Consider the following 15376-nt stretch of genomic DNA (forward strand, 5'->3'; position numbering starts at 1 on the left):
GGAGGGTGCCGGCGCTGTCCGGAAAAACGGGGTTTTTCTTTTTTTCTTTCTTTCTTTTTTTCTTCTGCGTCCGTGTGCTGTAGCTACAACGTCTTTTCGGCCTCTCTGGCATCGCCGATGAAAATTTTCGCGGCCTCGGAAGCAGCCCTATCGCTCTGCCTGCGGCGTGCCCGCTGCTGCGGGAGGCCCCTGCGCTCACCGGTGCCTTGGGGCCTCGAGGACGCACCGTTGCCTTTCGGCTCTTGGCAGAGCGTTTACCAAAAATCGTATTTGCAATCTATGGGCTATTTAACAGCTGGCAAATGCTGGCTTTTCCAGCTATTTCTCCACTGAGGTTGTATACCAAGCTGGGATCTTCCGTTATTATCCATATGGTTATGATAAATAGGCATAGCCTATGTACCCAGGATCCACACCTGGAAGCACCTGTGCACACACCTGAGTCCTAATCTTCTATTAATTTGCCTGGAGAGATAGCTGTGATCCCTGTGGTATTCCTTTGTTTGCTGTTAATTGCAAGATCTGATACAAAATCTGTGGAAGTGCTATCAATAAAGAATGTGTGCAGGTACATTGACAGGTCTGAGGCTTATAACCCTTGAATGTAGAAGAAATCAAATGAAAATTTACAGCTTTTCAAATACCTTGTAGTCAGGAGGCCAAAGCAGACTTACTTTCTGGCCTTCTCAATAGCATAATAATAATTTGGAAAAGAAACCTGTAAGAAAAGCTAAGAATGGGTGACTATTAGAGTTTCATGCTGAAACTCGTCAAAGTTGAAACAGCTGCTATCTTAATTGAAATTCAGTTTGACACAACCTGACGTGTTCATCTCTGAACTGCTGACTCCATAGCCGCATCTCTGCTCTCATCAAGGCTCCAAAGAGCGCAGTGAACAGACCCACCACAGAAAGGGGAGCTACAGCCAGGTCAATTAAGGGACAGATGATGAAAGTCCCCCCAGTAAGCAGTATGGTAACAGAAGCCTGTCCTTACTGCTGCTCTTAGGCTAATGTTCTTTTTAGGTCAAAACTGACATTCACCAAGACTCTTGATCAAAGCTACATCCAGATACAGAGGGATGTTTACCAGAGGGATGGCAAACTGGATTGCTGTATTAGGCAGGTTGTAATGTGCAATAAAATACCTTGGAACCACAGCATTGCCCCTCACAAATATGGTCACGCAAATATGAATCTTCTCATACAAACGAATGAACTGACAATGCATGAAGGCTTTGGGGAATTGCTTGAGTCATATTTGCTGAATTTTTAGAGATTTCTGACAGGCAGATGAGGCCCCTCCCTCCCCCCAACATAGAGATATGCAGTATTTCTCACAAGTGCAATAAATAGGTACTTTGAACAGAGTCACAGCCACGATACAACACAACTCGTAAATTAGGATGAGTTAAATAGCAGTGACGTCAGGCTGTGCTACAATAATTTAATACTGTTATCTGCTTGTTAAGATAACAATCACATGACTTTGAGGGGTTACAGAAAGATTTGCTGTGCAAATGTTTCTAACCAGTTGGCTTCTAAACTCAGACATTGGAAAGGCAGTGCAATGGTTGCAAATAAGCAACATCCTGGTAGAGCTGATGGAGGTCATTCAAAAACAATTCTTTCCAGAAACAATGGAGGCAATCAGAAGGAAGCTTTTTGCAAGTTCTGAAAAAAAATTAGGCTTCCAGATGGATAGAAAACCAAAATAGATTCATGTAGCCCTTTTATTATAAGTTGGCTTAGTAGTTCTTTGTAAACACTTCTTCCTGCTGCTAAAATCAAATCATGCTTTCAAAAAATCAAACTGCTGCTTCTCTGGATCAGCCAAGCCCACTCCATCCTCATGGTGGGCAGGCGGAAGGCCTCTTTCACCCAGCAGTAGGAGTTGGGCAAACCCGTGGGATTGAACCACTTGGGGGAGGTGAAGGAAGGCCCAGGTGAAAAAGTCTTTCATGGGGAAAGGTCAAGAGTACAGTAAGACCGTTTACAGCCAGTCCATTGGTCCAAACCAGTGACACTATTTGCTAAGATTTTATCAAGTTAGCCATGTAGAATGGCTATAGCTAAAGGCTTTTTCAAAGGTTGTTTGTAAGGTCTACAAAACTTGGAGATGACCTGCCAGTAGAAAAAAAAAAAGTGTCCTATTTTCCCCTCTCTGTTCTCCTTTAGGATCTTTATAGAAGGTCAGATATACTCTTTTCCTTGCTTTCTCTACCTTAGTATAAAATTCAGTCTTACCTAACCTTGGAAAATGTCCCTCCTGTTATGAGGTGGTAGTGGTCTTGGTAGTGCTCCAGCTATGGCAATGAAAATAATCTTTCCCCAGAAAGACAAAAGCAATGCAGATTAAATCACAAAGCAACAGGGGTTACCTTAAAATCTAATAAAGTGCTTTGAGTAAATAATGGCAAACTCTGTTCAAATGTGTTTTTCTCTTTATTTGCTGAGCTTCAGTTTTAATGAAATCACTTTCAAAGTGATGTCCAAGCATGCATGTCAGGTTTTGTTTGGCTACTTTTTTGCTTTGCATGTGTATCTTTGGGTGCAAATGATGTCTAATATTATTTTACAGCACTTTCATTTTAATATATTATTGTATATGGAAACATTCTTCAGTTATACAATTTCTTATCAAAGACTCATGAAGCAAGAGGATCTTATCTATAAATGTTGATCTTATTCCACAGTGGACAACAAAACACTTCAAGTCTGCTCCATAACAGTGAAATTCAGTGGTAAATAAGTAAACAGATATTTCACTCTACCTACGTTCACTGCCACACTTAAAAAAGCAGCACATTTTGGAGTCAGATGTCTAGTCAGAAGAGTTTTGAATTGTTTTGTCATGAAAAAAGTCTGGTTATTGCTGGAGGGAAGAGAGGGAAATTTCAAAATCTTCCAACTTCCCTCCCAAAATAATAGCTAAGTGAAAACAGGTGGTTGTTGAGGGGAACAAAAACAGTATTGCAACCACTAGAATATTCTTTGATTATTTTACAGCAGTAAACTTTCCCTTGATGCTCCTGTGGATCTCACTGCAGAGAGCTATAAGGGGAGGAGTCACACACGAGTTCCAAAGGCAGAACAGGCAGCCTGTGGCATGGATGCAGTTACAGTATTGCCAGATGTCTCCTACTATGTGCAAGGATTTTTACAAAATACATACAGTTTACTGATGTCCACTGAATTTCTGATCATGGAGACTTATTTCCTCCGCAATGACAAAATAGTTATTAGTCCAGTTCTCAGCTGTATTTTATTCGTATTAGCGATGATTCCTCAGTCAAATTTCTTTCAGTATACTGCAGCCACTGCTTTCACTGAGATGGTTACTTCATTTGTTCTCGCTCTGAGGAGAGGACTTGAGTTGGCAGGCTTGAGCTTTGGTCCTGACCCTGATGCTGACTCACTGTTTCATTCTGGAGTCACTTCACTTCAGTTTTCATCATTTTCTTTACTGGGGATGATATTGTTTCCCTGCCTGTGTGATTCATATAGAGAACAGAATGCTACAAAGCACTACGGCTAGTGTTTCTGAATGAACCTCTGGAAGTTAAGGACCTGAATCCCATATAATTGGCACCCTCTGCATTAGTCCCAGTTTAGGAATTTTTCTGTACTCGTCCAAAAATATTACAGCATAAGTCACCAGATTTGCTTCAGACAACTCCAGTAGGAATTTGGATTTCCTAATAGCTCAGAATTAATTTTAATGGAAAACCTTTAGACTTTATGCTACACCTTAAACCATTTGCAGGTATAATTAATCTGCTCATTGTCATGTAAATTGTCCTCTAGAGGCAGTCATTCCTTTGGAGTCAGCTGGCAACCCTGAGAAAGAGAGTCTCTAAAAATTCATCCAGAACAGGAAGAGAGAGATTGTACCTAATCAACCTTACACAAGCATGTGCTGTTAGCATTAACAGTACATGTGGCTATGATTTCAAATAGTGAACAGTTTATCCTCGTCTGAATTCTGCAAAGCACCTTCAGTTTTTGGCTCTTGCAGATACAGTACACAGTTAGGTAGCCAGTAGCCATAGCGACCTACTCAGATGTAAATTATTTCTTCTGCATAGCATGGGAGTATTAAGAGCTGATGATATCTACGCAATACCAATGGAGGAGCCAAGTGAGTAATGAAATCACAGTCCAAAATCCCAGGAGTGCTCAGCCAAGGAAATGAAATGGAGATGTGAGCAGCAGTAATTGCTCCGCTGATCGGGATGTGAATGTATATGGACACCACTCTGTACCAAACAAATACGATATTATTATGGCTTCTCCCAGCTGCCCGTTGTTGATGGAGGCTATTGCTTCTTGCTATGCTCCTCAGTAGGGAGGAAGTGTTCAGAATGGCCGCTTCTTCATTTGATTCTGTATCCATGATTTTGTTTACCCAATTACTTCATAAGGCAATCTAGCAGCATTTGGATTTTAACATTCATTACGTTTATTTTCACTGCATGCAGTGAATCTTCCTAGTTATTTTTGGCCTCATGCCTTGTGTGGTCAGTTTACCAGCAAAGTATTGCAGGTGCAGGCTTTCTGGTGTTCCGTTTCCTCACCATCCCATACGCCAACAACTCTGAATACAAGCACGCATCTCTTAACAAACAAAAACACATAGATGTTACAAGTCACCATACAGTACAGCAGGCAAATTTCTTGTCAGGCAAGTCAAGTTTGGCATTATCTAGAGAACAGTAAGCATTTCTGAATGGCTAAAGCAAATCCCTGAGAGCATCCAACCCTGCAGGAACTCCAGAGCAACCGTGCAAATGACATTTAGCTATTTGCATCCCTGCAACTAAAAGTTGTGATGTGTTTTCTTCCATGTTATGAAGGTCACCAGATGAAATACTTACTGTCCTTTTGGCCTCTGTGCAGCTGCTTGTTGTGCTATGATTTGTCCTCCTAGATAAAACTGCAGTTTGTRGTGTGAATGTCCCAAATCATTACTATTTAACAAAAAATAGATGCAACCAACAGGATGTCTTTGATTTCTCTCAATCTCTGAGTGGATTTGTAAGATTTCTCAGCAATATTCAAAAACCATGAAAAAACATGATTTTTTTCTCTCTGAGATTTACTTTTTTTTAATCCTATCGTGAGTTTTCCCAGTGCTTTGCTCCTCTCTCCATAGTCATGGTTCTCTTTAGAGCTCCGTCCATGTCTGGTTTACCCCCACAGAATCTAGCTCTTCTTCTGTAGCTTTGTCCAGAGCACGCTCGTTGTCCAACATTGGCCCAGCACACCGTGAGGACCTCCTCTCAGCTTTCAGGCTCACGTTAACCCCTCTTCCCCAGTGTGAGACTGAACATTTAATATATGCCCTACTTCCCTTACAGACTTTGTAAATGAGACAAGGGTGCTGCTAATAAAACAACGAACTGTACTTGGATTTAGAGAAATTATTAAACAGAAATCTTGGTATTTTTGTATTGGCTTCCACTTCTACCATACAAGCCTTCCATATATGTCTGAATAGAGCACAAGGAAGAAAATAGGGCTCTAATTTGGCACAAAGAGCTTCCTGTATGACATTAGACATGGTCCTTTGTTTCAACACTGTCTTGGAACTGAAATAAAAATGGAAATAGGGAATATAACAGATGGTATATGTATGCATATATATCAACATTAAAAATATTTTAGATTCTGACTTCAGTTAGCTGAACAATTTGGACAGAATGAAAAAATATATTGTTATTCTGATTCTTTCAGCATGGTGTGTCAGATCCTAAAATACCTGGTAATTGCTAACACAGCAGGTTGGAATGCACAGACACATCCTACCACCTGTTGATAGAAATACAGTGCTCAGCTCAATTTTTGAAAGTCCCAGCTACAGTCTGTAATAGTGAAAATAAAAACAGTCAGTTTAAGAACAGTAGCAGGCTCCACTTAACACAGAACAGCTGTTTGTCAAGAAACTTTAACAAAAGCATCCTCATTCCTCAACTTGCTTGTAGAAAAACTTAATTCACCACATAATTTAGCACTTCCCCAACTGTCCCTGGAGAAAAAATAAAGTAGCTTTTCTGAAGGCTGCTAAAATCTGAAAACAGTCAACAGAGACTGTTCACAGGAAGTGAAGTCCAAGGCCTTTACATTATAAAATGACAAATTCAGTTGCAACACAACTCTACCAATAAACAGCAAGCAACAAGGGAATCTCTCAGGTCATATGCCTGCACCTCAAACGTGGACAAAAAGCAGCCAATCCAAGAAATGGTGGGCAAGTGGAAAGATTGCAACAGCTGGGTTTGTGGGTGCCACAGGTTTCTGTCCCTTCACTCCCAGTACAACCATTGAAAAGACTACAAGCAGCTCCTGGGAACCTGCAGGTCTATCTGAAGAGAGAAATAGGAGATATAAATGCTGGTGACTGTGCTGTAGCCTCAGACCCTCTCTCTTTAAGGGATTGAGGTTTTCACTGAGATAATTCCCATTGCCCCTGACAATACCGGCATATTTGCATTCCCAGTGCCATGCTGCAGCAGCATTTGTGGTGCTAGGGCTGAACCAGAGGAGTGGGAGGCAGGGGCTAAAGAGGGGACCTGTAACTCTCCATGTGTAAATCCATATTAAGAGGCTGTGAAAGAGTGTCATGGAACAGGCTGTGCAATGCCTATATGTGAGAGGTTGTTATTAAAGTGAAAACAGAGTGGAAAGAAAAAAAGTCTCCCTTCGTTCTCGTTGCCAGAATCTGGTAGATCTTCCCTCAAGATCTGCAATTTAAGCCAAATAATAGACCTGAACATAAAGAAAACATTTTAAATTAGAAGCGCAGCTTCTTGGTGGCCCTCTATATTTTTAGATGCTGCAGAGATTGCTACGGTCTCCTGTGCTTATCATCTAGAAGTAAATTTATTTTGTAGAATAAAATGTGAGAAGGTGGAAGAGTATAAAGCCTTAGAATATTATACCCTTTGATGAATCCTCTTATGAACCCTTCACATAGCTGTAATTCACATTTTACAAATCAACTGAAGGGTCCTCTTTAGAACTTTTTGTGAAACTATGGAATGTGAGGGATTTTCTCATGTTATCTGATGCTCAGAATAACAAGTCCAGGCTGATATGCACACATGAGAAACAGTACTGATCAGATTGCTTGATGAGACAGCTGATATTGTTCTGGGGCAAGGGCAAGTATCATCTCGTGTTACCTTGAAAAAGCCTATAGACTAGCTATCAGGATTTTACTATCCCTGACTGTTATCACAAAGCATAGTACCCAGTGCAGCTATGCAGATGAGGTGATCATCAAAATATAAATGTATTCTTCCCAGAGATTCATTTATGTAGAGTCTCACAGTAAGACTGAAATCACTGATGAGAGGCCAGGAGCATAACAAGGCAGCTGCGCAACAGMACAGGAACAGACATGATAAGTCCACCTCAGAATTGCAACCATTTTTTATAAAATGCTCCCAATATTAGAAGCGGGAAAGTTTGATCACAAGCGCATGAATCAATGCCTACAGGAGTTTTGTAATGGATGGTTTTGTATTGAAGAAGGAGGGGGAAAGGGGGGATTGCAATGAAGAACTACAGATTGTTCCGTATACAAGAATAACACCCTCAGATCCTGTGTCTCTTGTAATCATCCTGCAATTTCTTTCAGCAAAAGGGTTTTAAAATATTTGTTCAAGTTGATTTGGCATACATCTGCCTTGTTCCTTCACACAAAATGGACATATCTTTCCCCAAATTAGAGCAGAGACACAAAAGCATATTGAGAGTGGGAGAGTAGGTGAGCTACACTTCCCCCACAGCAGGAGTTGTGAGAGGCACCCACTGGACCAGGCACCAYTGGTTCCATTGAAAAAGGCATTATAGAACTAGACTTTGCATGCCGGCAAGCTAAAGCGAGGTAGCAGCAGCAGCACATCCTCTCATCGGCTGTTAAAACACAGGTCCAGTGCCATACCCACACACGTAGTGACTGCAGAGGGCTGCACCTTCCACCTTGACCCTGAGAAGAGCAGGAAGGCTGCAGAACTGCCCCCTACCCTGCCCTGGGCTGAGATTGGGTTCCTGCATAACCCACAGGGATGGTTTATTCAGGCACTCGCAGAGATGTGAGCTTCAAAATATTCATCAAAACAGAGATGCTGACATTATTCTCTGCATTTTTTTAATGAGCTGCTAGGGAAGCATTAGAAGTGATGCGGCGGCTCTTGTGATAGCATGGAAATATGCAGAGTTGAGGACGATCAGAGTCATGTTAGACATTTGCAGGACCATATATTTTTTCAAAACATCACAGAGCAGTAGAGAGCAGATTCTGACACGTGCATATGAAAGCTTATCTTTGTACATGAAAGAAAGACCTCCCTGGGAATTAACCCTCAATTCAGCTTGTTGTGAACTACTGCACTACATAATCATGGACTAAATCAGATCAAACTGTAAAAACTAATATCCAGTTAAAGCTTGCTTAGTCCATTTTCAAAAGTGATTCATTTGAAGCTGACTTAATTTTATTTAAAGTCATTTTTGAACATGTAAGGTTTGACTCTGAAATCACTGAGGTTATTTTGACCTGACACCTGACACACTTTCCTTGCACATTCATTGCTCCAAGTGGAGCCTGAATTGTTTTTCATGTTAAAAAAACAGAACCACCAGCTGCATTTTGGAAAAGGTGATGGGGGTGTTATATGGGAGAGCTGAAATGGCAAATATGTCTCACTCATTTGCTCTGAATTTTGCACATAATACATTCAGGAAACGTGAGGCAAATTCAGTTTTCAGGGAGTGAAGGAGAAATTCTTATGGTAGAGAAAATTAATGAAAAGTTATACTGGAAATAGCAGCATCTCAAAACATAATGGGCAAATATTTCTATCATGATAACCATACAGTATATCTACTATGCCATAGCTGTAAACCTAAATATATTGAAAACAATAAACAGACATAACTGGTGATGCTCAGTTTCCAAAGTCTCAAATAAAAAAAGTATTGCAGGAAATTAAGCAGATAAATCCAGCATTGCTGGATCCAATTTCTGAATTGTTTCATTTAGTTTCTTATATTTTTTATACCAAATATAATGCACCTCTTACTATCTTACTGTGAATATAGGTATTCCTTCCCCTTCCTCCTTGCACTCAAACATTATATCTATAGCCAGATATGTTTTGTATCCGTAACTAAAAGAAATATATGTCATATACAGTTATATATAGAGAGAAAATTATACCYTCTGTATAGTGTGTTTTTAGCGATATGTCTGTTAAAAGATAGTTATTGACATAACTTCACAACGAGAAATGAAAGACAGCCCTGACCCTCATTAATTATGTGGCCTAGCAGAAACACTATATTAGCACGGCAACAACATTTGCAGCGTACAAAACTGACTGAACCCACCACTGATGACTTAATCATGTGAAAATGTTTAATAAAGGTAAGACATTGATCATTTTTATTACATGCCCATACCTTTGCCTTCAGCCAGGCTTTCCCATCTTCTACCTTACTCCAGCACCAGTACTTAGGTTATGAGCTAACTCAGAAGCCAATTTAGCTGAAAGATGCACATATTTTTTGGTAAGGTTAGATTTTGCAGTCATCCCAATCTATGTAGGCTTAAATTATCATGGGACCACAGCCTCATTCTTCAGAAAACATCCTGAATCTAGCAGGAAAGAAGCATTAAAAGTCAGTATGCTGAAATTACCAAAATATATCTATATATGAATGTTCATGTATATGTATAATTCTCTTGAATAAGGTCACTTTTTTCTGCTCTTGCAGAACTGCATCATCTACTGTCTTTAGTCAGATGTTAATGGTATACTGCTCAAGTGCAAATACAAGTTACCTAAATTCCTTCTTTCCTAATATTCCATCTGTTAAAAAAAAAAGAAAAAGAAAAAAAAGAAAAAAGGACAGGAGTTGGGTATAGCAGCAAGGATGCAAACAGCTGGTTTATTTCAAACACCTATTTCACGTAAACTTTGTGAGCTCCATAAAGTGCTACAACAGCTGCCTAAAAAAAGCAGCAGTATCTGTAGGAAGTACTTGACTTATTCTGTGGTATGTCTCTGCCTGTGCAGACAAGGCACCTATGTTAAGGAGAAAAATGTGAACTGAAAGTATTATGTCATACTTAATTAAATATTTTAGCTTAATTTCTTCAGGATTATACCTGGACAGCATTTAGTCAAAGTGACGCTTAAGCTGTGCTTTTCAAAACCATTCAGTGTTGACATAGTTCTACTCCCAAGTAACAATCAGTAGGAATTTTCCTGCTGACTTCCACAGAAGTAAATATAAGCCAATGCTTGTATTTACCGATCACTTCTGAAAATAGCCTTCCATCTGTATGCTTATTTAAATGAATAGGGTACTGTTAGTAGAAATAGGAGCTGAAAAGATCAAGCTTTTAATTATAAAAGTTAAAAGTTAAATATAGGTTACCAAACTAGAAAACTAAAACACAAGAAATACCCAGATAAACTTTAACACRTTTTACTGTCATTTATGGTAAGAATGGATGGAAAACAGCTCCTCTGCCCTAAGTGTCACAGCCACAGCATTTGGCTCAGGGTCTGATGACACCACTGACTCTCTGATAATGGCATTTCATGCTTTCAGCAGACAAATGAAGATTCTAACAGAGTTGTGTATAAGCAAGTCTTGGGGTAGTGAGACATCCTAAAAAATTTTTGAGGTTTTTTTTTTTTTAATCAGCAAAGGTATTCCCACCCACCCTTTTCTACATTCAGGTGGATTTCTTCTTCCCATTTTCCCACAGTAGGCCTTTTCTTTTACTGTTGAATGCTGCTGCTTTCTTTAAAGGAATAGCCATTCCTGATAAACATCTGTTGGATCTAAGCCAGCAAACCATTTAATATAGTCAGTATTTGACATATGAGTAATCCTGCTGACTTTAGTGAGGCTGCTTTTGTGTTTGAAATTAAACAGCTATACCAGTGTTTTGTTGGCTCAAAGCTTGACTATTTCAGGGGCTAGCAAACTTCACAGTAAGACAGAAAAAACACCTTTTGGTACTTTAGGTCCTCTAAAATTTGGTCCCTGAGTTGTTTCCTTAGCTCTTTCTGACCTCACTGTGCTTTCAACAGACTTTACTAATTGAAAGGTCAACTAGGGTTCTTATTCTGTTGTATACAAACTATTAGAACCAGATCTAGTGGGCTAAATGCCCATCTGATGTAAGTTGGCAGAAACCATACTGGTTGCAAATTTAATGTCTTGATGGCTCACTTCTGAGTAGTGGTGAGGGAAGGGAAGCAGTACATACTCAGCATTGCTCTGAGGAAGTAGAAAGAAAAAAAATTATCTGAGGGAGATACCTTGTCTAGGGAGCGGGGCTGGTCACGGCAGCTCTGCAACCAGTGCTTGTTTCTCTTGCTTTCAAATTCTGAGCAAGCAAAACAGTAGGTAGAATAAAGACTCCAAAGTCAAAGCAAGGCTGCCCCAGCAAACCTTCTAAGGAACACCTAAAAGACCAAAGCCAAGTACAATCACAGACCATCCCTCCTGTTTTCCAGTCCTTAAGCTTAAAATGCACTGGGCAATAGAGGAAATAACAGCTTTTCTATTTATTTTTTTCCTTTACTTTTTTCAAAGTCATAACTTCGTAACTGCTTTACGCTTAAGGAGTGCTTTTGTTTTACTATAGAAAGTACCTGTTGAAGTTCATCTTTCACTAGTGAGAGACAGAAGCCAGGAGACTAAGTTTATCCTTAAGTTTTCATCAGATCTCAACGGTGGAAGGGAAAAGTCAAGGCAACTCAGTGATATTCAAGGCATGGGAGATAAGACTGGGTCGCTATTCCATCCATAGTAGGACAGTAATCGTTATTTCCCCTTTGCTTTTGCAGGTATTTTATTAGTTGTTGCAAGTCAGCAATTACCCATTTAGAATATTATTATTTTCTTTGTTTATATTTGGAATGAAAATTCCTGGTCCAATTTTGGTAAAGCATTTTCTGATTTTATTTGGGGTTGGTTTTGCCCTCTAATCTCTGACTTCACAAGTATTCAAACATATTTAAATAAAAGTTGATTCATACTCATTAGTCTAGCATGTTTTAAGTGTTTTTCTGGACAGAGAGTTGAAATCTTTGGTGTACTTTGTTACTACTCAATTCAGTTTTAAGTCAATAGAATTTAAGTATGTGCTTTATTGATTTGCTGACCCAGATGGCACTTCCAATGCTACATTTTATTTCTTTCCTTTGAATAGGTCTTTTATAAGAGATTAGGAAGTCAAGAAAAGAGGAAATACTACTCAAGATAAGCTTATCTTTCCGTAGCACTCAGAGTTTGATCATTCCAGGTTTTGAGCACATTGGGTTGCATTTGTGGTCTCAGAAAACTTAGTGAAGCTCATTGTAGAATCAAGATTTGCAGAACAGAATGGATTTTGTCATGTTTTGGTTTTGCTTTTTTCAGATGCTGYGATCTTTAGGAACCAGTAATGCTTTTAGGTTAGTGCTAATAATTGACCTCTACCACCAATGTACAGAAAGCCTCACATCAAATGCTTCACTGGAAGCAACAGGCAACCCCAGTGAGAAGATACAAAATAAAGTACAAGTGTGAAATGTGCATATTGACAGAGGTTTTAGTCATTCTTASTTGCCCCAGAATATTTCAAGTTCTAGAACTTCTCCCTCAACCCAACATATTTCAAAAATTACCCCAGTGCTTCTTGGGGTTGAAGTTGGAGTCTCTGGCTGACAATCCTGCTTCATTCCCAGGAACATTCTGGCAGAAGAGCACCACTTTGTTTAGGCAGGAGATTGAGCTCTCTTGGGCTGCTCTGAAATCATGTGTGGAGATTCCTCAGATACTCATAAGACTTACCACTTTTAATTCCAAGTGCTAGGGGAATTTCTTTGACCTGTCTTCATTACTGTAAAGCACAAAGTAATATGTGCACACACACACACATCATTCCTAAGAACACCACAGGGCCTGCACAGTTCGTTACCTCCAGAGAGGAGAATTACATTTTGTATTGTCACGTCTCCAAAGGAAGATGGTATATGAGCCCAGCAGAGTAGAACAGAAAGGCATCTATCACTAGAGAATTGCTCATTTCCTCTCATCTGTGTCATTGGACTTGTTACAAGTGGACATGTTTACTGACCATTGTTGTCTAGGTAGCTGTGCTATGTAAACCTCTTCATCTCCATCACAAATCAAATTGTTTATCTATGCATGTCATTTCTGGCCAGATCGTGGGGTGTTTTTCAGTCTTTTGCTGGGTAAACTTTCCTAATGTCTCCTGTAATGTTCAGTAAGTTATGAGCAGACCTGGAAACTTCTCCATAGCTAGATCTACAGCACAATCTGTTATTGTTTCAGGATATGATTTAATAGAAGTTCTGCTCCTCTAGTCTCATGGACACATCTGCCAAAATGTCCAATTTAAGTAAATTGTGTTAGGAATGAAGTCATACTCTCATACTATATAGTAATGGAAAGTGGCTGATTACATTTTGTACTATAAAGAGCTGGGTCTTATCGTAGCAGGAGACTCAAATGTCTATTTTAAAAAAGAGACTGTCTGAAATAATGACATTTAAACACTATGTGTCAAGTAAGAAAATATTGGAGCATATCTTTTTCAGCTCAAGTCCACTTTAAACACACAATTAAAAACAAAAAAGAAAAAAAAGAGTGCTTATCAACCTGAACAGACACTCCCTTTCTCAGAACACCAAATTTAAAGACAATCTCCTACATCAATTTCCAAATAAATAAATAAATAAATAAAAYACCAACCCCAAAATATCCACTACCAAAAGGTGTCCAAACACACAGTAGAGAGTTAAAAATCAAAGGAAGTTAATGTTGGCGTGAGCTGGAGTCAAAACCAGTAAACATCAAAGTAAGATATGACAGATTCATGCCAAWAAATTGGTAGTGACGCAAAAGAGTTTTATGACTCTTGGCAGTCTTGTTGGCCCAGACATTTTTGCCAGCATAATAAACTGAAGACTATCTATTACTGTTATTGAGATATTATTGTTTAAAGCAATCATTTTTTTTGCTTTAGGGCAGACAGAGTTCACACTGAGGCAAGCGCTACATTGAGCTAAATGATAGAAGTGAACAGAGAACAGAAGCAAGTCAAAAAGACTGAAAATATTTCACAACTAACAAACCTTTTAAGATCATTGTTCCGAACAGAGATCCTGACTTCTAGATACTCCCACCCTTCAGTTAGTCAGATATAACTTTGTAAATCCCATTTTTCTGTGATGCTAAAAACTATATATAAAAATGGGCAAATGTGGTTGATGAAAAGAGCAAACTTTTGTCAATAAAAGTTAAAATGCCAATCTAAAATGTTATAGAGTACCTTTATTTTGCCACTCTTGGCATTTGTATAGGCATCCGGAGATTTGCGGAGACATTTTTGACTGCTTGCTAAGACACTGGACTGCAAATYCAGTCATTTTTGTGAGGAGGAGGAGGAGTGCAGCTGAATAGAAAATGACCGAATCAACCAAAAGAATGTCATCTCAAAGTTTTGATTCAGGAAGGGATTTAAGGAAGTCCACAACTCCAAGTACTTGAATAAACCCACAGAAAAGAACAGGACCTGCTTACAAGTTGGTAACTATCTCTAAGCAACAAAGCAATGAGTTTTGCTGAGCTCAGCAAGACTGCTTGTGTGTTGGAGGAGAGGCAGTTAAATCCTGCACCCTGATCTTCTAAAAGTAAAAATGTTTCAGTAAAAGTAGGAATCCCCCTAAGTTCCTGCAGTTAATAAGCAGACATTTTTGAAAGTGAAGGAACTTCCTCCTGAAAAAAAATGTTTTAAATTGTATAGTTCAGTTATTTACTAGATTCATTTAGATGAATCTTAAGTAGCATGGCTGAAATGATCCTACAGAGTGATTAGCGCCAATTGTAAAGTACAGTTGAAACCCTGAAGTTCCTCCCCGGCAAATGGAGTCGCAGGTAGAAAGTCCTTTATACAGTCAAGCCATAGATCTTTTTCTGTTTGGCAATGCCTTATTTGAGGTAGCACCATCTGTACCATAAAACTTTGCGCTGTGGTTGGGTGTTGGAGTGGAAACTGATCTTTTATGGGATTCTAAAAATGGACATATTTATTGTTCCTGTCATTACATGATAAATGCTTCTAGAGATGTAAATGTTTTATAGGTTGTTCCAGTACCAGAATGGCACACTTAATGAATTGCTGACTTCTAAGTACATCAAAAGTTCTATATTCAGAGTGAGAATCTCTAGATTTCAAACATACTTTTTTCCTCTTTTTTTTTCAAAGCTATAAGGGGCAGTAGTAAGCTTGTGGAATATATCTGAGACATATGCATGGTAAAGATATTCTGCCAGGTTTT

The sequence above is a fragment of the Apteryx rowi genome, unplaced genomic scaffold (genome assembly GCF_003343035.1).
Source record: "Apteryx rowi isolate R43461 unplaced genomic scaffold, aptRow1 scaffold_455, whole genome shotgun sequence".
NCBI classification, from domain to species: Eukaryota; Metazoa; Chordata; class Aves; order Apterygiformes; family Apterygidae; genus Apteryx; species Apteryx rowi.